This window comes from Ooceraea biroi, chromosome 2 (assembly GCF_003672135.1).
Source record: "Ooceraea biroi isolate clonal line C1 chromosome 2, Obir_v5.4, whole genome shotgun sequence".
Lineage (NCBI taxonomy): Eukaryota > Metazoa > Arthropoda > Insecta > Hymenoptera > Formicidae > Ooceraea > Ooceraea biroi.
Window position 1 is genome coordinate 6486693 of NC_039507.1, and position 14773 is coordinate 6501465.

Consider the following 14773-nt stretch of genomic DNA (forward strand, 5'->3'; position numbering starts at 1 on the left):
GGGGGGAGGGGCAAAGCCCCTTCCCCCTGCCCTCCCGCGAAACGGGCTGAAAACGAGCGCATGTATCCGGGGCTCCAGTTTCGGAAAATAAAACCTAACCCAAACCTATTTCTGATTTGAAGCTAAAATTCCATCAAATATACTCTTTCGTAAACGTATATGGTATCGTAAAATTATGCTTTATTCATTAAACATTTTTGTTAATAACTTTTTAACAAACAACGAGCGAAGGGTGAAACTTAGTGCGGGTTATTCAGGAAGTGACCTTTGTAATATATGTCACTCAAGTCCTTGCTTCGCGTGGACAGCTGAAAATTCGTGCAAAATTATTAAACTTCTTTTGTTAATAACTCTTTAGTAAACAACGAGCGACGGCTAAAACTTCTTCAAGGTCACTCAGGAGGGTGACCTTGACAACATATGTCAAGGTCAAGGTCATCGGAGGTTGGTCCGTTAAAGTACATAATTACCCTAAAATGTTATTTAAATGTTATATAAATGGAATATATATTATTTATTCTTTCTTCCTCTCTCTACAACTACAGGTGCATGTTTAATTTATTTTCCTAAACGTTATGTACAATTTCGTACTTTCCTCTTATTTATTATTCGTTCAAAAATGTACCACACTTTATCGTAGAAATGGACTTACGATACAAGTTATGCCCTGCCGTGATCACCGTTCCTATATATATTTTGTATTATATTTTGCATGCGAGAAACGAAGCCATCTACCGGACAACTCGACATCTGAATGTTAAAAATGATATATAACATAGACATAATATGCAAAATTTACAGTTATATAATATCGCATATTTCAGTTATATTACTGTTATATTATTATAACCAATGTATAACAGAGCAATATGACAGTTTTATAACGCAGTTCTATTGCAGTTACAAAGTAAATTATGCAACCTCAACATTAATAACATATAACAGTTGTTATATTACGTGTTACCTCTGTGTTATATATAATAGTTATACTTTGTGTTTGCTGCGAATATATAATTTTGAGAATTTTTCATCATTTTCAAATCATTTTCACATTACTATAAATTTGCAGGGCCAGCGTAAAATCGATCATTTTTTCGTCACTGAGCAGCGTATGTGATGATATCATGATAAATCAAATTTTCGTCACATGGAAAATCATGGCTATTTCGAATCAAAATAAAGTCATTTTGACTCTTTCTTGACTTCAGTGTGTTCCTTGGGTAGGAGTATCGATATGTCTTGAGATAAGCGTAATTGTCACATATTTGTCAAATAATATATCTGCAGATAAAAATATTTCCACAATAAGTAAATTTCGTGTTTCCACATATGTGCAGAATGAATCTAGTGTTACGTGCTATGCAAGAAGACAGATCGATGTATCACGAAAGGCGATAAGGGTTATAGATTGTCAATATACGGTATGTCCGCGCATACCTATTGTGTGTGTGATACATAAAGATTACACATATGCATAAAACAAGAAACTATAAGTATAATATTCTGCGTATAATTATATGTTACTTTACATCACGACGACATTCCGAGAAAGATCTTCTTGTGCAAGATAATGGGAGAGGCAAAAGAAAACTGTTTAAAAGTAATGTACAAAGATATAGATCCTAGTCGTGATTCTGCATCATATTTACCCAGCTGGCGGACGTTTGGGACGATAGACTTACGTCTAATAGAATTTCCTTAGTACCTTATCTCATTAAAAATGGTTGTTATTTAGTCATGAAGACAGTACAAGAGTACTTGTATTCCAATTTGCCTCCTTTGAAGAGATTATCTTTTTTGCGGATGTGTCGTATGTGAAAGTAATTAAGTTTTTAAAAGTAATTAATTATAATATTCTTATAATAAAAATTATAAGATAAGTATTTATTATCGGTAATTATTTTGTACATTCTAGTGTGACTTAAGAGAAGAATGTATAAAATACACACCCAAACCAAAGAAGAGGAAGGCTGAAATGAAATTCGCAGTTGGAATGATAGTGACATGTATTTGTACCGACGAAACTCATTCAAAAGTAAAATGCCATAAAATGCCACACGTGATAATAGGATGGTCAGTGGATGATGATTTGATAAGGAAATGGAACTATTTGAACCGTTTAGCCAAGGTACAAAGTGCATGGTACCTAGCTATTCCCGCAAGCCAGAATCTATTCCCATTCAAGCAGGCATGTTATATTCAAGAAGGTATAAACAAAGTATTTTAAATACATTGTGTTATTCTGAATTATATATATTTACTATACACATATATAATTACTATATTACTACAATAGGATCCTCCCGCGATAAATGGTCGAACTTAAAATATGATTTTCGTAAACTTAAAACTATAATGAGGACTTCAAAACAAAACATTTTCCTCTGGAAGTATGCTCGCAAGCGCTTTGTTCAAGATATATTGACTTTTTAAGCTACAGAAGTATAGGATTGAAGATAATCGAAATATCACTTTTTTTGGTTTATAGGTCATTGACAGGCATTGTATATTCCCATACAGCACATAAGCTTCCAGTTATATTGCAGGAATGTTGCAACATTACAAGTTGCAATGTAATTTTGCAGAGATATTACAGAGATATACAATTGCAATATTGCACCGAAATGATCCTGCAAAGCTGTATGCGTTTTCGCTCCGCACCACTAGGTGGTGCATATGTCGAGTTCTTACTCGACGTTAAGATTTAGCTTGACAGTTATATAAGTACGTGCCTTGGCATGATAATAACTTTTCTGAGAATTTTTGCACTTGCGGCAGAGGTTCCCATGAACAACGTCCACGCACGCCGCAAGCATCTGAAGTCATTAAATTTGTCCATTTAATCATAATTAAGTATTAGCTAAAAAACAGATTACTTTATAATATTGGACCAATATAAATTACTCTCTTTTACTATACTATTATATTTTTTGCAATGTTTCTGGGAGCACACATTTCAATGTTGCTGCAATGTTTCATTGCAATGTTTCCTAGGGCGGACATTTCAACGTTACTGCAATGTTGCAGCAACATTGCAGAGACATTTCGCAACTGCCATGCAATATTGCAATCTTTCAATGTAAGATTTCTGCAACGTTTCTGCAATCTTTCGGTGCTGTATGGATGAAGAGTAATTGAGCAATGCATTTTACACGTTAATTTTAAATGTAACACGATTTTATAAGATGACGAAAGTTGTACAATTTCTGATTACTTCTGGGATAATATATATTATCCCACAATTTTACAAAAAGACGATACATAAATTATTTTTCTAATTATTTTTTAATTATTTCTCTTATTATTTGTTCTACATATATGTAATCAGAAATTATACAAGAGAAAGAAAACATGTATGGACATATTTAATACATCTATATAATTTCTTACAGTTTTATATGATTATATATAAACAAGTTTTTACCGGGTTATATACATAGAAATTAGCAACTAGTGGATGTCCATGAAACCTCCATAGCTCCATGGGATTATGGGATATACAGGGTGTTATAAAAGTCTGGACACGGTCGAATATCTCGAGAAATACGCCTCCAATGGAAAGTAGAAAAATACGTGTTTAATGTTTTCAAGGGAGGAATCCAATTATGCTACAAGTAAGCCGTCCCTGACCCCCCTTGTGGGTGGGGCGGGGGACAACTTTGAAATTTTAAATGGGAACCCCTATTTTTTTTGCAGATTCGTATTCTACGGGGAAAAAATACATAACTTTTATCTGAAACATTTTTTCGAATCTTCGTAGATGGCGCTGCAATCGGCGAAAATCACGTTAACCAAGCACCCCGATTCGTGAGAGGTGAGAGAACTCACGTTAATCAAGCACCCCGAAGGGAACAGGAAACTACTACGTCCGTGTCGTTGTTCCTGGGTAGTGCTAAAAGTAGTTAATAATTTATCCACTCTTGTCGTACCTGGAGTCAAAAGTAGGAGTTTGCGATTAAGAAATCAAATGTAACTCCAGATGACCTTCGGCATTAATTTTAATTAATGTATTAAAAAAAACAAGAGTTTTTATTAAAAGAAAAACGAGAATGGTCCCCGAGCCCGCGTTTGGGGACGGCGAAGGAGGAAATGATTATTATGAAACGAGTGTTTTGTGTTGGGGCAGGTGAGAAACTTGCACCAGGCCCGATTTTCTCCGATCGGCGTTTCATAATAATCATTTCCTCCTTCGCCGTCCCCAAACGCGGGCTCGGGGACCATTCTCGTTTTTCTTTTAATAAAAACTCTTATTTTTTAATGCATTCCCATACAGCACCGAAAGATTGCAGAAACGTTGCAGAAATCTTACATTGAAAGATTGCAATATTGCATGGAAGTTGCGAAATGTCCTGCAATGTTGCTGCAACATTGCAGTAACGTTGAAATGTCCGCCCTAGGAAACATTGCAGCAACATTGAAATGTGTGCTCCCAGAAACATTGCAAAAAATATAATAGTATAGTAAAAGAGAGTAATTTATATTGGTCCAATATTATTGTTACGTCCAGAGCTCGGGAGAGCTCGAAGGGAGGACGCAGCAGAACGCCTCTCGTACCTTGTGGCGGGTAGGCCCCAAAGCACGAGTCGGACTGACCACTTGTTCCGGCTTTAAGGTCAACGACCACGGAGGTCGATTTTACCGTAGGCCCTGGAACGGTCTGTCCGTTGGTCCCTTTTTAGGTCAGGGAACTGAATCCCTTTTACCTGGGATAGGACCCGTACGATCTGGGAAGGCGGAGATGAACAGAGGGAATCAAAATGATCGGTACACGGTTAATTTGTTAATATGGACATTATATTATAAAAAGTTTCATTACGTACAGTTTTAATTACATCAGTTACATCTGCCAGAGAAAGAAAATAGTGTGTTGATGTTGGTTGTGTTACAAAACGTGTATTTGTGAAAACGATAATATAATCTGCTGGCAGATGGAAATTAATTATCAATCAAAAGGCTTTGATTTTAATTCTAATTAAACTAACATATTTAGCAAACAAATATTTTAACTTTTAAATTAATTTTCCAAGTAAATTCTATTCCTAAATTCCATGAATAGAAATGGAACAACTTAACCAATCCCACACAACAAAATATATCAGCTGACATAATCGCATATGTATATGCCACCGCCGTATAGTTAGCAGACAAATATGATAAATCTTTTTTTTTTAATTGCAATCGTTTGGGAATCGTTTGGGAAAGTTTAGGAAACCACTTTTAGAGTTTGGGAAGTAATGGTTTTTTAATAATTAATGAAAATGAGTTGAGAGTATAGTTAGCAGACATCTTTCCAAATAATGTTCTTTTTCGCTTCTTTCAACGCCAAATCATTTGGGAAATACGCCTGTAATGTTTTTAGAGTTTGGGAAATAATAATTGCATCTCAAAATAAAGTTTCATGTCATCAACCAGACGTGAAGCCAAAAATCTAGGGATTTTTTGACCCTAGCCTATGTTTATAATCTTCAATGACAGTCAAGACCGACGAGTTTATACAATGGTGCAATAAAGCGTTGAGTAGCATACAGGCGTCTGTGGATAGTAAGTCTTGTGCTACAACTACGATTCTCTTATGTATTTTTGAATTTTTGTACACGTACATATGTATTCGTAGTCCCTACATTTGTTGGATTTGTGCGGGACGTTGAATCGGCGTATGAGGTTAAAAATTACGTTCGCCTGTACTTGGTGACACTAAGCAGAGCACGGAATTTGATAAGCAATTCCTGGAGAAATGAAGCAAGTGGCGATCAGCGCAACGTTCTCAGGCACAAGCGGATGATCTGTGTAAGCCAGCGCTAGCAGTTAATCCAAATGCACCTGCACAATTTCAGGAAGTAAAGGTAGATTATATTCGCAAAGTATTGGGTTGTTCGGAAAGTTATTTCGTTTTTTCAAGGATAAATGAAAGGCGGTTTTTTCATATTTAGAATAAATTTTATTCAGTGATGTATTGGCCATTTTGTTCCACTACCTTTCGCCATCTTTCTGGCAACTTTAAGATTCCACACTCATAGAAGTCCTTCTCCTTATTGACAAAAAATTAAAGCAAGTGATTTTTGACGCCTTCATTCGAATCGAAGTTTACATTGTTCAAAGAATTTTGTAGAGACCGGAACAAATGGTAATCGGATGGTGCCAGATCAGGAGAGTATGGTGGGTGTGGTAGCACATCCCATCCAAGCTGTAAAAGCTTCTGGCGAGTGACCAAACTTATGTGTGGTCTGGCATTGTCGTGATGGAATACGACACCTTTCCTATTCGCCAATTCCGGTCGCTTCTGCTTGATGGCAGCATCCAATTCATCCAGCTGACGACAATACACTTTCGAATCAATCGTCTGGGTGCTTGGTAGTAGCTCGAAAAATACGATTCCCTTCCAATCCCACCATACAGAAAGCATCATCTTCTTTTGATGAATATCTGCCTTGGATGTCGATTGAGCAGGTTAATCTTGCCTGGACCATGATCGTTTTCGCTTAACACTGTTGTAAACAATCCATTTTTCATCTCCAGTTATGATTCGCTTAAAAAATGGTTCATTTTCTTAACGTTTCAACGATGAATCGCAGATGGTAATGCGTCGAATCAAGTCAATTTCCTTTAAATTGTGTGGAACCCAAATATCGAGCTTTGAAACGAATCCAAGGCGTTTCAAATGATCGTAAACAGTCGAATTCGATAAATTTAACTTTTCAGCACTTTCGCGTGTTGTTATGCGACGGTTTGCATCCACCAGAGCCTTTATTTTCCGTCATCAGCTTTAATTGGCCGTCCTGAACGTGGCGCATCTTTCAAATCGAAATTTCCAGTACGAAATTTCGAAAACCAATTCTGACACTGACGTTCACTCAATACATCTTCTCCGTACACGGCACACAATTTTTTTCTCGCTTGCACTGCATTTTTACCCTTTCGGTAGTAAAAAAGCAAAATATTACGAAAATGCTCACTTTGATTTTCCATGTTTGATGTGATGCCAAAAAACATTACTTGACAGATCGCAATACAATAAGATACTAAATGACGTCTGAAATGTCAGTTGTCAAAATATTAAACGAATTTGCCGCTTAGAGTAAGGTTAAGTATCGAAGAACGCGACTAACGACATCTCTTTATGAAAAACGAAATTACTTTCCGAACAACCCAATAGAAAGTAAATTAGACATTAATATTAATATTTTTTAAATATTAAGTAAGAATAGATTCATAATGTCACACTGGCAGACGTGTGCACAACGTTCAATATTAAGTATCTCTTTTCTTATTCAGGGAAAATCCAAGAAACCAAAGAAGGGATAGATATTCAAAGTAGATAACAGAATTCTTGGCTTCAGCGTAACCGCGACACCCGATCGTATTAATGTAGGTGACCGCGATTACGGCGAAGGAGCCTGAGCTGTTTCGTCAGTTTACTTCATGGAAATGATGCGTCGCTCGATTCATCAAACAGTTCGTTATTTATTTATTGTAATCAATACATGCCAAACGGATGCTGAGAGTCCCACCATGGGTATTTCTTAAGATATATAAAGACTTTATGATCCACACATGTGAAGAACTTATCCCCCCAAAGGCGATCATTGATGATTGTCTTCAATCAGGATCGACCAAGCGTGGTGTTATTTTCTTACATTATACACAAGAACTCCATTGTACATATTACTCAAAGAAGAATATTTCAAGAAAGAAGGCGAATTTACTTTTTCTTACGTACACGACAATTAGGGTTGGAAACTGTTATAACATTTCATCGTCGTTGCGTCATTTAAAGTGCGACAGATATAAAGGAAGATAAAATATGCCGATCGATAAATTGTGCATGTGTGGAAACATGGTAGTCAATATGTGTATGTAAAGGTTTTCAATGAAAATGATGATTAAAACATACTTGTGAAGACGGCGGAAATGACCGTAAATTGTAAGCATAATATTGAATGTACAGTGCGTCAGATGTTTTTACTAAACGTATTTAATACAACGTGAATCCTATGGATTTCATCCAGAAGAAAGAGATTTTCCTTGTTTTCTTGTATTACTCTTAACAAGTTCTACTTTAATGTACATTTCAAGCACGAAGAATCTTTCACTTTTTAACATTTTTTCGTCGTCATACAAATACTTATAGTGATAAAATATTCTACGCAGAATTTTAAGCACACGTGATGTTAATATATCTGATTAGAATCCCGATTAAGTTATGTATATGTCAGAAATTTTAATCTTATATCGAAAGCAGGAAGTTGCGATATTATAATAAACAAAGAGATATGATGGGCGAGAAAAAATAGTGATTCGACATACTTTACTGATATTATGAAAACCTTTAGAAAATAAAACTAGCAATTCAGCATATAGTATTTCTCAGAATTTTTGATTTTGCAATAACAGCAATAGCAATTAGAAATAATATTCATAATGTGCATTACTACTTCCTCACCTTGGCAGCATGAAAAATCCTGATATCTTCTGATTGCTGCGTATACCTATGTGTGGATCTCACTGTCGTCGGCATAGTCTTCTTGTACACATTGTGGTCGATCTAATGCTAAATTCGAGATATAACAATTTCTGAAAGATTTAAATGATACATGTGTAAAAGTGTGTATTCTAGCTCTATTAATACCTTGTTAGGACTTAACATTTATTTTAATTTTCTAATTGGACTAGACGTTGAAAAAACGTGGAATGTTGTGACAGATCTGACTACTTGTAATAATATGATGGTTGTTGTTAATTAAGATTCATTGATCTTCTCTTAGGATTAAAAGTAGGAGAAAACCATGGATCCTTACAAGAGAAAAATATATGTATAAATAGATTAATGTACAGAATACGCAGTGATGATTAAACAAGTTGATTTAAACTAAGATAATTAAAACGCAGGTAACTGATATTGTATCAATATTCTATTATAATATCTAATGTATATATAACGTAATAAAACGAATATTATTATATTTTCAATTTGGTATTTTTATTGTTTCAAAAAATAAATTTATTATTGAAATTGAAACGTCTTAATATCAAGAACATCACATAGTACATAGATACAAAGTTTCAGTTTACAATAATGGAAATTAAAATATAATACGCGTTGTTTGTTAATGTTTTTATAAGTTAACATATATCTTAGACTTTTTCCTTCTATATGCTCTGTATACAGACTGCCTGTGATGCGAAAAATAAAGATATAACAAACTTGTGATAGGAAAAACTATAAACTTACAATAAAAGTATTTTATTTTATGCAAAAAACACTTGAAAAAAAAATACTGAGATGATAATACACCATCATCATGGATTACAGGAATACAAATTAACTTTTCTACTTCACATATTGCTAGAAATAACTGCTTAAAAGATAGTTGTCAATTGCTTTAAGCACAAACGATATCTATTACACACCATAATGTAAAAAGAAAAGTGTCATTTTTATTGTATAATCTTTTTAATTTCACGTCACTTCAAAGCATTTGGACCCAATTCTTCTTGGTTGGACTACTGCGCATACGTCATGTTGTTACACCTTTCTTTTTACATCATGCTACACACGACGATATTTTATAATGCCAATGACGCAATAAATATCTTTCTTAAGCATATATATTACATGTATGCGGGGTAAACGGCGTTACGGTTGGATCTCTCGTTACAAATTTTTATACATGTTATGCCTTGATTCATATGATGTCATGTATCATAATAAAAATCATTTAATGGACTAATTACATTATTTTCATAAACGATCTGATGTTAAACGTCGAATGTTAGACACGCGTTATCGTTTATTTCAAAGAAACACAAATTATGAGAACAGAATGATGTAGCAAATAAAATTGTTATATAAACAGTTACGTCAGTTGTAATGATACGAACCAGTATCGTGATATTTGTACTTTGCGCATCTTTTGTTATATTGTAATTGGCCGCATTCAGCAGACAACTCAACAGTTGGACAACATTACTAGATTTTACGCTAACACTCAATGTTGATTTTTTGGTTCTAAAAGTCAGAACCAATTATGTTCGATTGCTACTAAGCGGTTGAGTCTGCTGAATGCGGCCAATATCTCTCTGTACAATATCTATATACATATATATTTATATTCTTTTAAAACTTTATCGGTAAATATGCAATTCTTATACAGAGGTATACTCTGTATAACAATTATTTTTGCAAAAACCAAGTTTTCTGGAATGTTTCCAAAGTATAGGATAAAATACTTGACATATAGAGAAGTTAATTTTTGACACAGTTACTTCTCCTTTTCTTTTCCATTGGAAGATACATGGATTTCACTATAGTCCCGGGCAATATCGATAAAGTTTTAATATATAAAAATAATAAATATCATAAAAATTTATAATAAATTATATGCGTAAGTACCACATTATACGATGACTCAGGTATTTTATTACCTTTCTAGGCACGAAAAATCCCAGGATTTGTAGTTAACACTTTTGGCTTTGTGTTTCATTAAATTATACACTATTTCCATACGTTTCGTGATGTTGAACCACTTGTAAAATATCCCTATCCTCCTATGCATCTCAAAAGGGCATCTGACGTTACCTCTTTGTAATCTGCTATAGCCGTTTCTATTCCTTCAATTAATGCAGGTACGGTTGGTTCCACGAGATAAATTAGATCCCGTGGCAAAACTTCTGGAATTCCTCCGACTTTCGTCGAAACTACTTGCAAACTAAAAACAATATTAATTACACACATTTTCCTTAGTTGAAGCTTTAACGTATTAACAGAATGGAATATAACCGCAGCTTACCCGCAAGAAGCTGCTTCTACGATAGCCATACAGTAAGCCTCCGTTAAGCTCGTATTCAAAAAGATGTGACCCTTATTTAGGATATGCTTGACTTGAGAGTGCTTCAGACTGCCCAATAAAGTAACTCTGTGTTGCAGCAAATTTCTTTCCCGCACTTCTTCCATAAGCCACCTCTTCGGACACCATCTCCGCCAATTAAGAATTGCACATTTTTATGACGCGAACAGGTCTCGGGTATTATATGGGCTAAAAGATCGACACCCTTCCTGTACACTAGCCACGACACTATTACTATGGTAACTGAAATTGACACAATCACACATTGCAATAATTAAAATAAGGCATCTCTAATATAATAACTGCAAATGTATTGGATTCAAACTTACTAAAATCATTGTTCCGTTTACTGATGTCAGGTGTGAATACTGCAGTGTCGACGGCGTTTGGAATAACCGATACCTTTTCCTTTTGCACTTTTGCTCGTAATACTGTATTCTCCTTACCAGTGTGAGACACATATGCAGTGATCACAGTCGACCAATGATATCTCAAGGAATGTATTTGTCAAGATAGCAGATGCATCAGCAAAACCAAAAAGAGAATGATCTGTAAAGACCGTCTACAAACGTAGCGTTAGTTATTTGGCATTATTTAAATTATCGGTAATTGTCACAATTAATACTTACAGATCCAAAAACTTTGTAAAAATGATTGCTTGCCAGTCCACCACCAACTTTTTTATTTGTCTCTGTAATTAACATCAAGTCGATGTGGGAAAGATTATCGAATTCCTTCTTTGACTATCATATTTCACACTAGATTAAAAAGATCTAAAGTCTCGTAGGTGATCGTTCATTCCTAATGACAAAATTATATAATATTTTTATATAAATTATGTATATAACATTAAAATAATAAATAAAATTGTATACATTATGTATATGTTATAATTCTATCATAAATAAATCTATATATAGAAAATAGTAAATCTTAAATATTCTTTCCTTAAATTCTTAATTATCTTTAAAAATTCTGCTCTTTCATGATTAAATATCAAATACCTGTATCATTGCAAAAAGAAGCATCGAGTGTCAACATGAAAAGTTAATGTGACTCGATATAAATGGCTCCAATCAGTGTAATTACTCTTGTCTCGTCACATCCTTCAACATTTAATTGTATATCATCACAGTTTAGCCATCGTCCTGAAGGTTTTCGACAGTAGCCAATAAAGTGACTAGAAATATATTCGATAACACCTATCAAGCTGAAAATAATAAACATTTATTTTTATATTTAATAAATAAATAAAACGATAATAATAATAAGCGATATTTATGCATATTTCTAAACATACCGATACTCTCTTACAGAATTCAGTGTAACTGGAACATCTGCTAACTGGCATTTGAGGCTATATGTTTTTTTGCAGTGTGTTCTCGTGTCCAAATCAATAAAGATGTGAAAATGTAAACGAGTCGTTACAGTAACTCTTCCTGGGCAATTTTTTGTGAGCACTTAACATTGTAACCATGTTCATTGAATAAGACAGCATTTTGTAATGCTTGAATACCTTTGGTATTAATCGTTCGGATATTTACTTCAAAGTATGCGATATCCGTTGGTATCGATGATACACATTCCGGATTATTACATTTAGAGAATCTCATTGCACTTGGCTCAGTCGGTTCAGAACAACAAAAGAGATAACTTCCATATTGTAGTAATCGAGTCTTCTGCAATCAACTTGTACGATTTGATAGATGGAGCTTCAGAATCTTTTACGATTGGATAAAATTCATTTAAAAGAACAGTGCGTTCACGAAGTATTTCCATCGTTGGGCCCATTTTCATAAATTTGCATACAAATTTTAACGCATGATTATTCGATGACTGTATAGCAAAAGCATATTGAGATTGATAAAGCGCACCAAATTGCAAGATATGGATGATGGCATCAAAGCCACAAGTTTTTTGTAGATCCACAGCGATGTTACCTACTTTTATGATTCCCAATTGTGACCCATTCCTCAAAAGAAAACCTCTTTTTCCTCCATTATCAAGTCTCTTATTGAGAAATCGTATTTGTGGGCATGCTTGAAAATAAAAACCTACTTTCGCAGATTTGTTCTTCTTACATTTTGGGTTCAAATTTTGCTGGTCACTTTTAGGAGGTTCAATCGATGCCTCATTCTCAGCCTCTGATAATTTCATATAATTATGATCCATTAATGGCGTACTCGAGAAAGTAACTGTTTCTGAAGTTGGCGTTAATAATTCAGCAGTCAAAAAGGATCTTTCCTTTGTAAAAAGTTTCTCCTGCTCACTTATAGAAAAACCATGAGTATTATTGTTGTTTGACTCAGTAAAAGAAAGATTTTGATCAATGTTTGCTATGTCGTCGCTTTGAAGGTCGAGTAATTCAGAGAGAATTTGTGAAGTATCTTGAGTATTTTTCGATTCTTCTTGATTTTCAGGATTTATTTCATTAACGTCTACAGGAATACTCTTTTCATTAACAAATCCTCTCCACGCTTCACCACTCTTCAAATCAGAGTCATTCACCATGCGAGCCCTCTCGCGTAATAAGCTTATTGAATCAAAATCTATATTTATATGTGATTGTTTCGATGAGAATTTTAATCCTTCGTCTATTGAACATGGATCTAATATCGGTTTTTGTACTGAAGATGTTATGGGTTTTTGCGAAGTTTTTATCGATTGAAATTCTTCGTCAGCTGCACATAGAGTTGAAGTGGAATCTTGCAAGGAGATTCCTAATTTATTGTCGAGTAAAGATGAATCTGATATGGGATCTTGCAACAAGAATCCTAATTCTTCATCAAACGAACATGAAGCAGGAGTGACTTTTCGCGGGGATTCTGATTTTTTAACAGATAAACTTGGAACTCGAGCAGGTTTTTGCAAGGCTAATCTTTCTTCTGGTTTATGTGGAGACGATATTGGCTGCCAATGATTGTGATTAAAATGTTTTAATTTTGCTATTACCTCATTAGTGCCAGAATGCAAGTCATCAATATGCTCTTTCAAAAATCGAATTGCGGAACATGGCAAAGGAATGCCTTCAAAAATTTTTTTCTTTACCTCAGTAAAATATCCTTCCTGCCAAGCTGTTGACGCGTGCGTTTGTTTACCAGGGAGGGCCGCTGCAGTCCATATAGGAAACTCTTTAGCAATTCGTTCAAGTGGCTGTATGAATTCCGGAAAATAAAAACCGTTTACAGCCTTACACTTCATCTTTCGCTGATCCAGAGGTGTAGACATTGCAATAAGATTTTTAATCCATTGATGAGTGACAGTTAAATTCTTATTATCTTTTTCTTCAGCTGAATTCAAAGTATTTTCAACTTCCTTGTCAATTTCGATATTCTCTCTCGACGTCTCCAGCTTCTCGATGATCTGTCCACGTTCAGCCATGTATTCTTCCAAAACGCGTCTAGCTTGAAAAACTGACATTTGTTTCCCTGATATCACTATACTTTCATCTTGGTCGAGATACAGTGCAACAATGCATGTTAGCCGAAATACATGTTCAAACTCTTGTACTGTTTGACAATCAATCATTAAAGCGATTGTACGAAGATAGAAACCTTTGATAACAGGATGATGCAAGTCTTTGATACATTTCCACCTGGCGACAGCAGCCATTTGATGAGCCACATCCGCTCTTATTACAGTATTAAAAGGACGAGGATTTTTATGTTTGTCTTTCGTTGCCCATTTAAAAAGAACGTCGACGTATTCCTTTAATGTCATGCGGTTAAGTGCTTCACACATAGCCAATAATAAAGCACGTCCTAAATCAGAAACAGCTTCGTCTGGTATTGTCGCCTCACATGTGCGTATCCATTCTTGAAGCCAAAATGTGATGAAGATTGCGTCATGTTTTTCCGACAACATTTGATATACAGGAAGAGTTTTACTTTCAAAATTGATTGTAATTGTGTATAAAAATACGTGACCAG

At 34.7% G+C, this 14773-nt stretch overlaps 1 long non-coding RNA gene and 1 pseudogene across 1 annotated transcript; one reads left to right on the forward strand and one right to left on the reverse strand.

The window, feature by feature from the left end:
- Positions 1-5337: 5337 nt before the first annotated feature.
- Positions 5338-8413, forward strand: LOC113563623. The gene is made up of 3 exons (XR_003407547.1): positions 5338-5541; positions 5615-5843; positions 7273-8413. It is a non-coding gene; the product is annotated as an uncharacterized LOC113563623 (long non-coding RNA).
- Positions 8414-8980: 567 nt separating this feature from the next.
- LOC113563622 lies at positions 8981-11961 on the reverse strand (annotated as a pseudogene).
- Positions 11962-14773: the final 2812 nt, after the last annotated feature.